Below are 16,481 nucleotides of genomic sequence, written 5' to 3' on the forward strand. Positions count from 1 at the left end.
TAGGTTCGTGGTTGCCAGGGACTAGGGGAAAAGGAAGGGGCTCACTATACAGGGACATGAAGGAATTTTGGGGGGTGATTAAAAATATCCTTTATTTTGATAGTAGTGATGCTTGCAGTATTGTGGAAGTTTGTTAAAATTCACAGACCTGTATACCTATAAAGGATGAATCCTGCTATATGCAATCAACCTGGGAGAAATTAAAATAGGACCAGTCACATTCCTTAATAGGCATATCTCCTCTACCCAGTTCTGGCGGCATTTAGCTACATTTACTGTGAGAAAAGCAATTCTTTTATGCTTAGAACAGAAGGATTAGTAAGCCCTAAGCTTGCTGGGTTTTATTGAATAACTTTGTATGTATAATGCGACAACCTCGTGGTCCTTAGTCACAAATTTGAAGTGTTTGCAGGCATTCTGAATCCTCAAAGGAAGAGATTATGTTTAGAATGGTTTTAAGGTTGAATGTACTTTATTATTTTTATGGTCTTTTGGAAATTAGTAATTCATGCTTGGTGGCTTGGATGACTCCCTATGATTGAGCACAAATTATTCCTTAGGCCAAAAAACACAGTCCCCTCTAGTTGAAGGTTGTACTTTGCTTGATGTTGAAGACATTTCCGAAATTATTCAACAAAGTCTGAGCTTCAGCATAAAATGATGATGTAATATATGCAGTTAAATGATTTTTTTTGGGTCAAATGTTTTATTCTTTAAAGGATATAGAGCTTATAAGTGCCATGTTATGGTATTTTGGGGGGGGTCCTCACTTTGGATGAGTTGAATTAGAGAGTTTTTGCCTGGCTGCATCTGCACTTACGGTTGTCTAAGGCATCTATTTAAAGCAGGTCGCTGGACTTCGTATGCTGGACTTCGTATGGTTGTCTGCATGCAGGCAAGACATTTGGTGGTAACCGGAAATGAAGAGTGGGGGAGAAGCATTTGAGAGGGAAACTGGGTGCAGGGAAGCTGAGCTCTTCCCTGGGTCTTGCTTCTTCAGTACTTATCTTGTCTTTCTGGGACCTCTGGGTTCTGTATATTCAGCTGACACCCCAAACTCGCAGGTGACTTTTTCTTAGAAATGTTTTTTATTTCTTAGCTAGAAAAAGAAGGGTTCCTTTTCTAAACTCTTACAGACCCTCTGTGTGTTTGTCCCTTATGATTCTCAGTGCCCTGTTCTTTGAAAGGTACATGATTTATTATTTGATTGTAAACTCAGGGAAACTCAAGGAAATGCATAGTTGGTGCTCAGTTGTTACTTGTTGGATGAATGGCTTTGGCAAGATTTCTAGCTTAAGTGTTAGCCAAGTAGCATTTTTAATTATGCATGATGAGGTGGCTTCTGGGATCACTGGCTAAACATAGAATGACTTAAATACCATTCATCTTGTGGAGTTTGGTGTAAGAACCAAATGTGGATGGGGAGAGCCTGGACAATCACAGGATGCGCCTAAAGGAATGAGATGTTTGAGGAGCCAAGGGCCGTGTTCTGATGCTGTTTCACAAAGCACTGTTGTGCATCCAGGCTCCTTAGCTGACTTGAGGGCCCTGGAAGCTCTATGGTTCTCTGGAACTTAATAAAACCAACAGCTCCTCTGAGAGTCAACCTGGAGGCTGGAGGGAAACTTCAATATCTAATTGTCACTGTCGAGTAAGAAAAATAAGGTTATAGTAGCTGTAAAACACCTCAAGTTACTTATTTTTTTATAAAAATTGTATGTGTTCTTTTCATTATAAAAGTAAAGATCTATTCCTTATCAAAAGGAAAGGTACAGGAAGGTAAAAAGAAAAAACACCCATAATCCTATCACCTGGAGGCATCCATGTTCATGGTTTTGGTGTATTTCCTTCTAATATTTTTGCTCTTTCCCCCCCTTAACTTCGTGAAGATCATAGGACATAGACACAATTTTCATATACTTATTTAACTATTCTTCCTGATTACAAAAACAATAAAAGTACCTACTACAGTGAGTATAATAAAAATGACATAATAGTAAATGTTGGCGAGGATGTGGAGAAACTGGAAAACTGGAACCCTCAGACGCAGCTGGTGGGCACGTAAAATGACACAGCCACTTTGGGAAAGCAGTTTCGCTGTTTCTTAGAAAAGTTAAACATAAATGTATCATATGACCCAGTAATTTTAGTTCTAGGCAGCTACCCAAGAGAAATGTGTGTGCACAGAAAGACTTGTATGAAAATGTTCATAGAAACATTATTTAACATAGCCAAAAAACGGAAGTAATTCAAATGCCCAGACACTGGGGAACGGATCCTGGAAATGTGGCCCATCCTTATGATAGAATTCATCCCATCCAGCAATAAAGTGACAGGAAGTGATAATATGTGCAGCATATAAATGAACAGCAAAGACACAGCTAAGTGAACGAAGCCAGGCAGAAAAGACCACAAATCGGACAATTACATTTATACGACATGTTCAGAAAACAGCAAATTAGTGGAGACCTAAAGTCGATTAGTGATTGCCTTGGGCTGCATTTAGAAACAGGGTTTGGCTAGAAAGAGGCATGAGGGATGTTTTTGGGGTGATGGAAATGTTTAAAACTATACTGATGGTCAGGCAACTCTGTAAGTGTAATCATAATCATTGCATCATACACTTAAAATTGTACCTCAATAAAGCTATTAAAATAAGAATATTCATAGAAGCACTATTCTTAATTGCCTTACCAAAAAAAATAATAAACAAAGAGGAGAATTCTGGTCCTAGTCAATGTGATGAACAAAGCATGATCTGCTCGTAGTACTGGATATGCCAGGAGAGCGAGGGGCAGGGGTCCCATAACCAATCGGAACTAAATTTCCAGACCATGCCAGCATGAGACATGCAGTGTGCGTGAGTATGTGTGAAAGGTCAGAGGTGGGGGGCAACAGCAGTATTGCAGGGAAGACACAGTCTTGGGTAACCTTTAGATATTGAGAGGCAAAAACAAATCTAAGTGTGGGTTTTACTTTGTAGGTTAGGGACAACCAGTAAAACATATTTTATAGCTTTCAAACTAGAAGTAGGAAAAAAATAAAATTTGATCAAGTAAGCAAGAGATAGGACACCAGAAAGAAGAAAAGCACAGTACATGGGAAACACAAAATATGATGAAGAAATTAATCCTGCAATATCAGTGATGACAGAATAAATAGGTTGATCTCACTGATTAAAACGCAGGAGCTAGCTCTTGCCCTGGCTGGGTAGCTCGTTTGGTTAGAATGTTGTCCCAATATGCCAAGGTTGCAGGATCAATCCCCATTCAGGGCACATACAAAATCAACCAATGAATGCATAAATAAGTGGAACAACAAATTGAAGTCTCTCTTTCTCTCTCTCTCTCTCCCCCTCCCTCCCCCTCTCTTTCACCTTTCCTCCTTCTCCCTCCCCACTTCCCTCTCCCTTCTCTTTCTGTCTAAAATCAATATAAATTAAAAAAAAAAAAAATAAAGACACAGGAGCTCTTAGACTGGGTTACTAAAAAGATTCAGCAATACATGGTTTTAAGGGAGTCACATAAACAAGAGCACAGAGCAAAGTTGAAAATACAGAGATAAAAATGGCATTCTAGGAAAATAACCAAAATAACACCAGGCTAGCAATTTCTGTATCATGTGAAATGGAATTTAAGGTGAACAACATGAAAAGAGATGAAAAGGGATGATTTATTCTGGAAATGCCACAATACCACAGCATTCCAAGAAGATACAATAGTCATGAACAAACATACCCAACAACACAGCCTCCAACTATATAAAGAAATAATTGGCAGAATTATTGTAATACAATAGCTCAATCTACCATTGTAGGTAGGGATTCTAATATAGTCTTCTTGGAAATGGATCAAACAGACAAAAATAAGCAAGACTGTGAAAGATTTGGATAACATGATTAATAAGCTTGCACCCAGAAAACACTAAACACGTATTATATTTTGAGCATACATGGAATTTTTACAAATATATATCACATTATAGATCAGAAAGTCCATCTCAGATTTCTAAGAATTGACATCATTCAGACCATATTTTCTGACCCAATGAAGTCAGAAGGATTGAAATAACAAAATAGGGTAGAATTTAATAAAAGAGGGATGGAAAAAAATAGAAACAATTCAGAAAACCAAATATTAGTTCTTTGAAAAGGTTAGGAATATGGACAGGTCTGTAGATCAAGGATAAAAAGAGAAAAGATGCATATAAAATACAGATATAGAAGCAAATTACATATCCTAAGTGAATTGGATAAACAACTGTACACAAAGAAATGTGAAGAACCATGTGAAATGAATAGGTTTATGGAAAAAAATATAAGCATCTGAAGTCAGCCAGTTGATAAATGGAAAACTTGAGTGGAACAATCACTGCTGAAGAAATTGCAAGAGTGGTGAAAACTTCCTCCTCCTCTAACAATCATTAGGCCCACGCAGTTTTGTATGAATATAGAGTCTCTGTGTTGTACAAGTTGTTACAGAGACAAGGGGAAAGCTGCTCTTGTTGCTTTCTGAAGCTTAATACCAAATTTATATCCTCAACATCAAAACTGAATGAAGATAGCACCAGAGAAGAGAAATTACAAGTCAGTTTCAGTTAAAATCTGAAATAAAATGTTAAGATTTTAAATCCAGCATTGTATTAAAAAAATCATACATGGCCCTGGCCAGTGGTTAGAGTGTTGGCCCCACACCAAAGGGTTGCAGGTTCAATTCCCAGTCATAGGCATGTACCTGGGTTGCAAGTTTGCTCCCCTGCCCCAACTGGGGCACATGCAGGAGGCAACCAATCGATGAGTCTCTCTCACATTGATGTTTCTCTCTCTCTCCCCTTCCCTCCCTCCTTTCCACTCTCTCTAAAAATCCATGGAAAAAATATCCTCGGGTGGGGATTAACAACAACAAAATTGTATATGGTTGGATTTGTCCTTGGAAGTGCAAGGGTGGTCTATTAGGGTAAGGTTAGCCTTTCTAACAAATAAGCTCTCTTATACATAGAGGTTTATTTCTTTCTCACAAAGTGAACAGTGGCTAGCAGGTGGCCCATGTGGTGATTCAGGGACCCAGGCTCTTTCCATCTTGTGGTTCAACCACTTGCTAAGGCCCTGGAGTCCCAAGAGAGAATGTGGAGAACCTCTTTGTAAGAGCTCTGTGCCTATAAGTGTTACATGCGTTTCTGCTCACATTCTATCAATGAGAACTAGTCCCCTGGCCACATCTGCATGCTGGTAAGTGTCGTCCCAGGCTGGGTGGCCATCTCCCAGTGACAATGCCCCACTGTAGAAGGAATGGCACTAATTTTTTCTGATGGGCCAGGTAATGTCTGCTACAGATTTAACCTCAGGAAACCTGTCAATATAGATAATTACATTAGCAGGTTGAAGGGGAATAACCATATGATGATATCAAAGGATATAGAAAAGGCACCTATTTATGACAAAAGCTCAGAGAAAAATAGGAAGGAATAGATTAGTTACATCAATCAACTTTTTGCTAGGTTATGCTGCAGTAACAAACAGCCCCCAAATGTTAGTGACTTATGACCACAAGGGTTGATTTATGGTTCATGTTATGTGTTGGCTGTAAGTTGGCTGTGTCTTTGCTTGCTTCATTCTGGAACCCAGGCTAGAAGAGCAGCCCCTACCTGAGGTGTGGTGACCCAGTAACAAAGGAGAAAGAGTGGTGGAGCACCAGATGATGGTTCCAAGTGTTAGCTTGGATGGGGCATATGTCACTTCTTTTATAATCCATTGGTCAGAGAAAGTCACATGGCTAAGCTTGATGTCCGTGTGATGGGATCAATAGTTTGTCCTATGGAAAAGACCCTGTGGAGATGGGCCTAGTAGAGAGAGGCAGCAAATAACTGGGAACAGCAATACAATCTGTTATTGAAAGGAAAGCCCTTAACCTGATAAAGTCTTTCCTCCAAAAACCTGTTGCAGACATTATGTTAAATGGATAAATTTTAGAAGCATTCTTTTTCAAGGTTAGAAAGAAGGGAGGATACCCATGATTATTGCTGCTACATACTGAACAAGGCTTGGGGTAATGCAGTAAAACAGATAAAAAGAAAGTCATAAGGGTTGGAAGGAAAAAGACAAATTGTTATTATTTGTACATACTATCATTTACTTGAAGAAAAAAATAATTAGCAGTCTAACCACCAGCAGTAGCGAATTCAATAATTTGTCAGATAATATACACATACAAATATCAGTTCTCCTCTGTATCAGAATAACAAACCCAGAAAATGTAATTGAAGATGTCATTCACAAAAGCAACAGCTATAGTGTATCTAGGAATTAATCTCCTCAAAGAGCGTGTAAGATTTATCCAGAGAAACTCCAAAAGGCATGAAAGAAAGTCTAAATAAGTGGAGAGGTATACTATGTTTATGAATAGGAAGGAAGGCTTAATATTGTCAAGATGTCATTCATTTCAAATTAATTTATAAACTTAATGTAGATGCAGTAACATCACAGCATTTCCAGAGGTAGTTGGTCAAACACATCTTCACATTTGTATGGAAAGAAAAATACTCATTAATAGGTAATTAAGGAAAAGAACAGAAAAATGTGGGGATTTGTCCTACTCTCTGATGTGATTTTGGCATCTGAGAGTCGGTTGCTTGGACTTTCTAGTCAATGAGTCCAAGTGACATTCTAGTTCACTGATTTCCAAGTTTGTTTCATTTATGATAAATTTATCTCTTATAAGAGAGTACAACCCTACTCTCTAAGCATTAGTTGAACGTTTACTTTGTGCCAGGCATTGGGGAAATAAAGAGGAATAAGCTTTGGACTCTGCCTCCCAGGAGTTCCCTTCAGGGGGCGAGGCAGAACACAAATGTTACTTAGCATGGTTGGTTCTAGACTACTGGTAGACAAGAGGGAGAGGGCAGGAAGGAAGCCGTGAGCAAGAAACTAGAGATGGCAATGTGCTTAAGAAGTAACTCTTAATTTTTAGGGGAGATCTGTGTTCAAAGTGTACAAAAATGGCACAAAGTGAAAAATGGGCCCAGAACAGAACTGCTGAGCACTCTGCAATGATGGAAATATGATGTGGGGGAAGCGAAGTGGCATGTGTATTTATGTGTGCCTGGTGCTAGCAGCAGGACGGCGAGAGAGCCGCCAGTGAGAAGAGCAGCTTTCCTGTGATCATTTGGAAGCGTAGTTTATTTCCCGATTGTTGGCTCTGCCTTTTCTCTGCCACTCAAATGTTATTGGGAAATGGATTCTCTTGCCAAAAGAGTGTGATTAATACTGCAGCTGGGTGTGGACTTAACAATAGATTGATGGTTATGTTTTTAAAGGGGCAGCCTGCTTACAGTTTATGTCACCATGGTATGTTGCATTTATCATCCCTAAGTGGAAGAGGCCTGTTTAAGTTAGATTTCTGTTCTTTTTCACAAGGCATTTGTTCACTGCCCCTCTGCCCCCCGCTACCTTGCATTTGTTATTTGATTTTAGAGAGCGAATATGCATGAAACAGGAGCCATCATACCACATCTTACGTGTGGGTAGCAGTGTCTGCAAGTAATGCAGTGACTGCCACTGGATTTCCTGGGTGCTAAAGATGAGATGGGAATATTAGAGATGAAGGCTGCTTGCATGCCTAAGCTGGGCCTTGGTGAGCCACCAAGGTCTAAGTCTGAATTCTCATTTCACAGGCCCCCAGACTCATTTACTCAGGGCCTCTTGAGGGGTCAGTTTCAGGCAGATTTGCACCCTGACCAAGTGCACAAGACACTGGTGCTAAAACTTGTTAATTCATAATGACAAATATAATTGTTAGGGAGAGTAAAAGTCTTATTCGTTCATTCATTTATCCAGCAAAGATAACTGAGCATTTACTGTATGCTTCAGCCAAGCTAAGAAGATACAATGACCGAAGGATGGGGGTTGTGAATGGGGAGGAGCAGTCCAGGAAAAGAGAACAGTGTGGGCAAAGGCCCCAGGTCCACTGCCTCTTACCTTCTCACTTCCGTAGGTTTCTTAATATCAAAAGCCAACATGGGTAAGAATGGTGCTTGGTGAGCATGGACCCATCAAAAAGGATACTGGCAGGTGGGACCCTTCAGTAGCTTTCCCCTTTGCACATGCTCAGGGGTGACTGGGAAGGATAACTGGAGAGGGTGGGTTTTAGATTGCGTGCATGGGTTGGGCCTGGGCTCCTTCCTCTACCTTAGTTGGATCTCAGGCTTCCTGATGTCCTCTGGACCCTCTCAAAGCTGAACTCTGTTTCAGCAGGGAGCTCCCTCTTGCACGTTTAAGAGGTTTAGCTGAAGTAGATATCATGGACAGTCCTTGGTGGGTATATGCAATGAAATTTTGATTCACACCACTAGGTCCAGCTCATCTAGACCATCAATGTTGCCATCCTATGGGAGGGTGTGTGCTATAGTGGGGAAGGACTTGGGCCCTGTCACCTCTTCTGGGGTTGAGCGTCTGCCTGTTCCACTTAGTGAGCTGTGCAGCCATCCTCCTGCCTGACAAACAGGGTAACTTAGGGTAACTAATACTACCTGCCTTGTTGTTGAGAAGATTAGGCGATATAATGCATATAAAGCAGTTGGCTCTTCTCCAAAGAGTAAGCATTTTATAGTGTTGGATGTGATAGCTATTATTATTTTTCAGTCCTTTTATTCATTAAGAAAAGTTCCACTGAACCTTACCATTAATTGAGTGGAGATGGAATCAAAAGGTGGGCTGGGCCCGGCCGGGCGTGGCTTAGTGGTTGAGTGTCTGCCTAGGATCCAGGAGATCATGGTTTGATTCCCTGGTCAGGGCACATGCTGGGTTGCGGGCTCGATCCTCAGTCGGAGGCGTGCAGGAGGCAGCTGATCAATGACTCTTTCATCATTGATGTTTCTATCTCTCTCTCTCTCCCTCTTCCTTCCTCTCTCTGAAATCAATAAAGATATATTAAAAAACAAAACAAAAAAAGGTGGGCTTGGCCAGACCACATTGGCCGTGGTAGTCACGCTTGGCGTTGTGAACCTCACCCTCGGGCAGTGGGAATCCAGCCCATGTTTTCAAGCAAGAGTTGATGTTATCTCATTTGTGGTTTAGAACGGTCCCTCAGGTCACAGGAAGGAGGACCAGAAGTCCCTTTGGGAGGCTGGTTGGGAATCCAGCGGAGATGTGCGGAGGGCCAGAGTGAGTGAAGGCTATGGCTTGAGGAGGAGAGGAAGGGATGGTGTTTAGAAATGCTTAGGAGGTATGGTCATGGAGACTCATGTGAAGTTGTGGGACATGAGGGAAGGAGAGGAATGAAATCGTCCCCTGGACCTGTGTCTCAGGCAACTAGGTAGATGATGACACCAGCAGGGAGTGAAGGGAGGAGAGTGTGTGGAGGTGGTGATGGCAGTTGTGGATTTTTCCTTCTCTTTGTCTCAGCTAGCAGACAACCCTGGAGTTCTTGGGTTGGAGTGTATCCTTTGGGATCATTTTTGGGGACCCAAGAAGACCTTCAAGACTACTTATTCTCTCCTCCAATTAAGGACCACATATTTACAGTAAAAGGTCAGCCAGAGACCCCATCAAAGAAGAAAGCAGGCTCATTAGTGTTCTTTCCTGAGAGGTTTTTTTTTTTTTTTTTTTTGGTTTCATTTGGCTTGCATTTAAAATCAAGGGGAATGAGATGAAACCCTATTAAATATACCTCATGGTAACATTTTATTTTAATTTCATGTGCATAGTTAAGACATGGTATCCCAGGTGCATCAGAGAATATAGTGCTAGGCTCCAGGAATCCTAGCACGGGACCCCAGCAATCATGAGGGAACTGGGGAGGTAGGGCTTTTCCTGGAAAAATGGAAAGACAAGATGCGCATAGAAGAAAAAGGCATTATCTGCCCACCCAACAAGAGAAAGAATTTAGTCGCAATGTTGTCACTGTTAGGTTAAAAAAACCAGCCCTTCAATTACTGTCTTTTCCCAATTACAATAGTGGAAATGATTTTTCAATAGGGGATTTAAGATCCCTGACAGACATGAACATTTAGAAAACTTGCTGAGATGAAATTGAGCCTCTAGCCAGAGGTTCTTCAGCTCTGTAATGCATGGGATTCTGGAGTTCTGGCGAGTGAAAAGGGGATTTCAACCTTTCGAGTCCTGGGAACTCACATTTCTTGCTTTGAGAGTGAGCAGAAAGCTCTCATGACTGCTTTCCGCAAAGGACTGGGAAGTTCCAACTGCGCGCACCTGTTCAGTGAGCAGTTTAGCTTCTGCACATTTATTTATTCCTCCACACTCGGAGACGTGCTTTCCATTTCAGATTGTATTAGCTCTCAGGTCTTCCTTGGGTCCATGCAGATCTAGCTCACAGCGTGGTTGCAGATTAGTCAGGGGAATGGCCCAAGAGGCCTGGTCAGAGTCAGGGCGGATTTCTTCTGATTTTATCTTCAAATCGAGGCGCTCACATGAAAGGAGAATGATTTCCAGTTGGGCAGCATGTTTCACGCGGGAGGCTGTGGGGCACATCGCACAGGGATCCCAGCTTTATCACGGAGATGCAGCCACCTGTGGGGCAGAGCCTGACAACTGTCTAGCAGAGCACAGCCTGGCGGCATAATGAATGGCCAGAGCAGAAACGCTGCCAGCGCCCGGCCTTGGCGAGCGCACGCTGCCTGCCCGCGCTCGTGGGCCCCCAACATCTGGGCGTGCGTCCCCGCAGAGGAGCGCTCCTCTCCCGGTGCCAGACAGATCGGGAAGACGGCGCGGCCATATGCACTTGAAACAACGCCATCCAAGGGTCCCTGCCAAAACATGCTGCTTTTTCAGCATAGGGATGGATGCTCATACTTTGGTGAGGAATCCCACTAGGGCTCCGGTTCTTAAAACTTCCTTTTAATTAGGCGGGGTCTTAGGATGCTGATACATCTCCGTTGTTGAGCGCTAAAAAGCAGGGCAGTGGCCTAGAGAAAAACAAAACACTGTTCAGGAAGGGCTGCGTGCATCTTCGGCATCCACGCAGAAGGGGCTCTGTCCACAGGCCCTGCGCTGCGCTGGGAGCGAGATGAGAGAAAGTGCTGGGAAGGGGCAGGGCGAGGTGCGCTGTCAAAGTTGAAGCCAGCGCATCCTTTCTGGAAAGCTCTGGCTGTGTGGGTGGAACCTCAGCGGTGGTGCCTCCAATGCTGTTCTTCCAGTTTTTTTTGACAGCCTGGTGTTTGACCCATGGACCCAGACACTTAGCTGCTTGATTATATGGAAGCTTAGGATTGCAAACCCTAATTAGAAATCCAGCCCAGCCCTCTCATTGTACAGATGGAGAAACTGAGTTCCCCCTCCTGAGAGCGGCTTCACGAAGGTTCTGTGAGAATGTGGAAAGAGGACTGGCTCCATGGTGTTCCGCAGGGGATCACAGAGGGCTGATTAGCGTTAACTTTCTTTCCTGCAGAGTGGAGCTAAATGATGGACGTATGGAGCTTGGGCAGTCCGGTATGCAGATTGCCAAGTAGATCAGTTTTATTTTCCCTGCTTTCAGGACTCAGACTGCTGGGAAAAAGAACATATGGTCATTAACAGACATTACAAAATTTTGTTTAGTTTTTGCTTTTATTTAGCAGCCTAAAATCGAGCAATCTTTTAAGTGTGTGTTGACACGTTTTTATTAAAAGGATTGGTTGAGTCAATTCCGTTATAGTTACCTATTGCAGAGTTTCCAGACCTTTTTTTCATGACCCTTCCCCCCTCCAAAGAATCTCTTGGGCATTTTCCCCCCCAATTGCCACCCCCCCAACAAAATTTTACCACCACAGATGTACTGTATGTTTGTATCTGTGCTTTATACATGAAAAAGACTAAGATATTTTTGTACCCCCACCCCCAGGTTTGAGAATGAGCCACGCAAAAGAACAGCCCAGGCGGGTCTGAAGGCAGCGTCACCAGGTTCTATGCTCACTGGAGTAAGACACAGGCGCGTGCAAACACTTTTGAGTAATATAGGAATATGTTATACTATGAGGAAAATGAGAGAGATGGACGCAAAGTGTGATCTGCAATATAGTACATCCATTGTATGTTCAACATTAAAAAAAGGACATCTGTGTTAGGAGTAGTTGTCCCTAGGCAGCTGATTTTCTTTGTCCCCTTTACTACCTCACTTTGCGTTTCCCCACAGTTTTTTTTACAATGAGCATGGATTCCATTTACAGTAAGACAACTGTTATTCTGCGAAGTAAGTAAGTGCTCTTTGCTCCTGCCTTTTTTGTGGACCTGCAAGGTCCTTAGTTGGTGGCAAAAAGGCTTCCTGGAATCTAAGGTGGGAGGCTCTGGCCTTTTTGAAGGCACAGGTGGCCTTTTTTTTCCTACTGACATCTTCAAATCCACTTCTGCCTTGACCTTATGCGAGGGACCACACCTGGGCCAGTGTTTGAGCTTGGTGGGAACCTAAAAGAATGTGGGCTTAAGAAGATACAAATTCCAGAATTAAGCACTAATTAAGTTCTTGGACACAAATCACTTCACACACTCCACTTAGAGGATTTGTTTAATTGACTGAGGAAATAGTTTGAAGGGGAAGAGCATTTCTTTTCATTAGTGTTCAAATGAAGTGCAAATTATAGAACTCGGGCTCCATATTTCCTAAAGATAGAAGCTTTAGAGAAAGGGGGACAAATTAGGATCGGAACTTAGTTTAAAACAGAAACAAATGCAGTTTGGGTAGAAGAGTTTGGACAATTTTCTACATGGGTAATTTGAGAGCAGCCAGCTAGTGCTGGCTTGGAAATGACCACCCCCCCCCCCCCCCCCGAGCTCAGGTTTGCAGCCGGATTTTATTTTGTGTTGTTTTATTTCACATTCAGCTTGGTTCTTTAATAAAAAATGTCTCTGGGCTAAGGAGACAATGTGAATATGGGAACCATGTGTCAGAGGCCTGCAAACCTACTTTGAGGAATTAGATGTTAAATGAGTCAAGATGGCACCTGCAATTACATGGACTGGGATAAAATTACAAGGGTTATTAATCTGCAGACTTCGAGGCTTAGAATGACTTCCAGGTGATTCAGCAACCAATTTCTCCTGCATATTACATCTTTGCACAATTATAGCCAGTGCATAGCTGTAATGTCTATAAGGTCATTATATTAATTTGTTGGTGGGGATTATTTCTTGGGTTCTTAATTGCATGAATTTTTCCTCGGAGTCTCAGAAATGTTGGCCAGTTTCAATAGTCAGGTTTGGTTCAGTTCAGCTCAACTCAATAGAAATAGATGAGTGCCAGCTACATGCCAGGCTATGAGGATACAGAGCTGAGAAAGGCAAGCCCTGATCTCAATGAGCCTTTGGTCTGGAGAGCTAGATCATATGTCCAGACAGGCACAGACCAGGCCAGTATGCATGAACTAGGCCAGGTGTAAACCAATGGAGATTCATGGCAACTGTTTCAATGGGACAACAACCCTTCCAGGTAAAGCTGATTGCTTCCTTGTAGGAAAGAGGCAATTTGCAGGAGGAGCTGGAAAGAGCAGATTTTAAAAATGTGAGCTTTCCTATTTTGGGTTGGTTCTCTGCAAGCAGAACCCAGGATGGGGACCTGTGTGAAGGTAATTTAACTGAGACATCTTCGGAGGCCATGGTCCTCAAACTCTAGCAGGCTTGAGAATCACTGGGATGGCTTGTTTCAACACAAATTACTGGGCTCCACCCCCAGAGTTTCTGATTCAGAAAGTCTCCAGTGGGGCTTGAGATCTGCATATCTAACAAATTCCCAGGAGATGCTGGTGTTGGCCTGGGCACCATTCTTTGAAAGCTACTGCTCTAAGGGCATTGGAGGTGAAGGAACCAGGACTGGAAGGAACAGGAGCAGGAGCGAGGCAAGGATGTGGTCATGTCCAGCTGCGGTGTGACCCATGGCTGTGGGTGGGGTGGGGGCGGGCCCTGGAGCACGAATTGCCCCGAACTTGTTCCCACTTTGGGACACTTTTGAGCAGGTCTTTGGTCCCCTCCCCACACCCTGGTGTTCATCACTCATCAGCCACTGCTCTGTGGTGGAGGTGAGTGGCCCCTGTTACGTTGAGGGCAGTTCCGTAGAGAAGGGGCACCTGTGAGCTGGGGAGTGGCCACCTCCCAGTGAAGATCTGGGCAGCTCACCAGCAGCAGCCACCAACCTCCCAGGGTAGAAGGATTGGGAACAAATTTCGGTATTAAAAACATCACACTCAAAGCAACTAGGCAGGGCCGTTAAAACACATCTGTAGGCCAGATTTGCTCATACACTGCCTGCTGGTCACTTCTGGGCTAAAGATTTTTCTAGAACCTTCTCTAAGTAGGCATATACTGGGGCTGGCTGACGTCTTCTGAATAGCTTCCTGAAGTTATTGGGAGGGTTCGCCTTAGCAGCTCACAGTGAGCTTGGTTCTCCAGAACATTTTCCCTGGCCAAGCAGGATGCTTTTCCAGCTGATACTGTATAAATCACAGGAAGGCTCTCCAAAGCCTCCTAGACTGGCTCACCATTATGCAGACTGTCATACATGACTAACGCATTATTACGGCCCCAGAGGAGCTGAGGGACTCCCACCTCATTTCTGGGGAGCCCATTTCACACCTGAATAGCTCTTATTTTAAAAAGTCAGCCGGATACTCATTACAAACTTGCCTTTGCAAAAAGACGCCTCGCTGCTTCTCCTTAAGCGCCTTCCCCACCCCCAGCCAAGTTCTTTCCTTGTCATACTGGAGATAATTCTTCCTCCTCCATGGTGCTTACCTCTTTAGTTAATGTTATAAAGGAGTGTCAAGGGTGAATAAATAGAATGTGGTTATATTATTTATTATGGCCTTTTTGGATTCCACTTTTAGTAATAATGGCAAGTAAAATTCATTCTGTTTCTAAGGAATCAATTTGCTCTAATACACCACTTGTCATCATTTTGAAGTTAATGTAATATTGTAGAGGATTTGTTGCTGCAAATAGAAACAGTGATGGCACTGTCCAGTCTGCAGCTGCGGGTGCCAGAAGAGCCTGGGTAGTAGTGGTAACATCAATATGAAGTATGCCAGCTGGGTTGACGTGTCCACCCAGGGGTCCTGGCTACACCGAGCGCGCCGTTGTTAGAGACATCCTATGCTGGGCCACAGCGGGACCAAGTATGCATTGTGGTTTGCCCTTCCAAGCACGGGGCTGAGGGTCAGGGAAGGGCAGAGCTCACAGCTTTGGCATTTATTTCCTTTTGGGTGCTAAGCATTGTCCTCACTTATCCTTTGCATGGCCTCATTATGTGTGGCCTTGCTTATCTAGCAACCTCAGCTTCTCAGAGGAGAAGTCGAGAACCAGGAGGTAGCTTTTGAACTCCACTGTTATCATTTTGCTAGTCACCCTCCTCCTCTTTGTCCATCACCAGTTCCTTCTCTATGCTTTTATAGCATTTGGTACCTACTGTAGCCTTTCCATTGCTTCCTTTCACCTGTGCTCATCCAATTCTGCAGTGTTTGCCCTAGTTCTCTCTCCTTTCTTCTCTCATGGCAACACCACTGCCCTAAGGATGACCACTGCACCTCTTTCTCTGGCTTTGCTCTTGCTCTTAAATCCCAGTCTGACATCAGGTAATAACTTCCTGTTATTACCATCCCCTTACCCCCATCCCAGTTATCCCACAGGTGTATAAACTTAACAGGTTGCAAATTGATTGCCCCCTTTCCTAATTTGCTTTTTCCCCTTTATTTCTAATTTTTGTTACTGGTGGCCCCCTCTCCCCAGATACCCAGGAGTAATCTGAGGACTTCCCTTTTGGTAAGTATTACTAGATTCTTGCCTGAAAGCACATCTCAGATCGTGTCACTCCCCTGTTCCCAAATCCCGAGACTGACTCCTTTTAAAAAAAACTTACTGAGATAAAATTTGCACAACATAAAAGAACCATTTTAAAGGGCGCCATTGCATGATTTGGTACATTCAGTGTTGTATAGCCATAGCCTCTATCTAGTTCCAAAACCTATTCATCACCCAGAAGGAAATCCTGTGCCCATTAAGCAGCTTCTCCCCATTTCCCCCCCCAGCCCCTGGCTTCTTTTGCTTAGCGTAGTGTTTTTGCGGTTCACACTGTGTAGTAGCACCTATCAGTACTTCATTCATTTTCATGGCCGAGTAATAGTCCATTGTACGCATACCACAATTTGTGTATCTGTTCACCCTTTAGTGGACATTTGAACTGTTTCTACTTTTTGGCTCTTGTGAATAGTACTCTTATGGACATGTGTGTACATGTATTTATTTGCATACAGACTGACTACCTTTTTCTGTAGAACTCAATTTTATGACTTAAAAATGATTTCTGTTAAGGGCCAGATAGTAAATATTTTAGGTTTTATGGGCCATAAGGTCTCTTGTCACAACTACTCAACTCTGCTGTTGTAGCACAAAAGTAGCCATAGAAAACAGGTAAATGAATGGGCTTAGCTGTGTTCCAATAAAACTTTATTTATAAAAAGAGATGATGGGCCAGATTTGGCCCACAGGTCGTAGTTTTCTGGTATAGAAC

Source organism: Miniopterus natalensis, chromosome 7 (assembly GCF_054644295.1).
Source record: "Miniopterus natalensis isolate mMinNat1 chromosome 7, mMinNat1.hap1, whole genome shotgun sequence".
Classification (NCBI taxonomy): Eukaryota; Metazoa; Chordata; class Mammalia; order Chiroptera; family Miniopteridae; genus Miniopterus; species Miniopterus natalensis.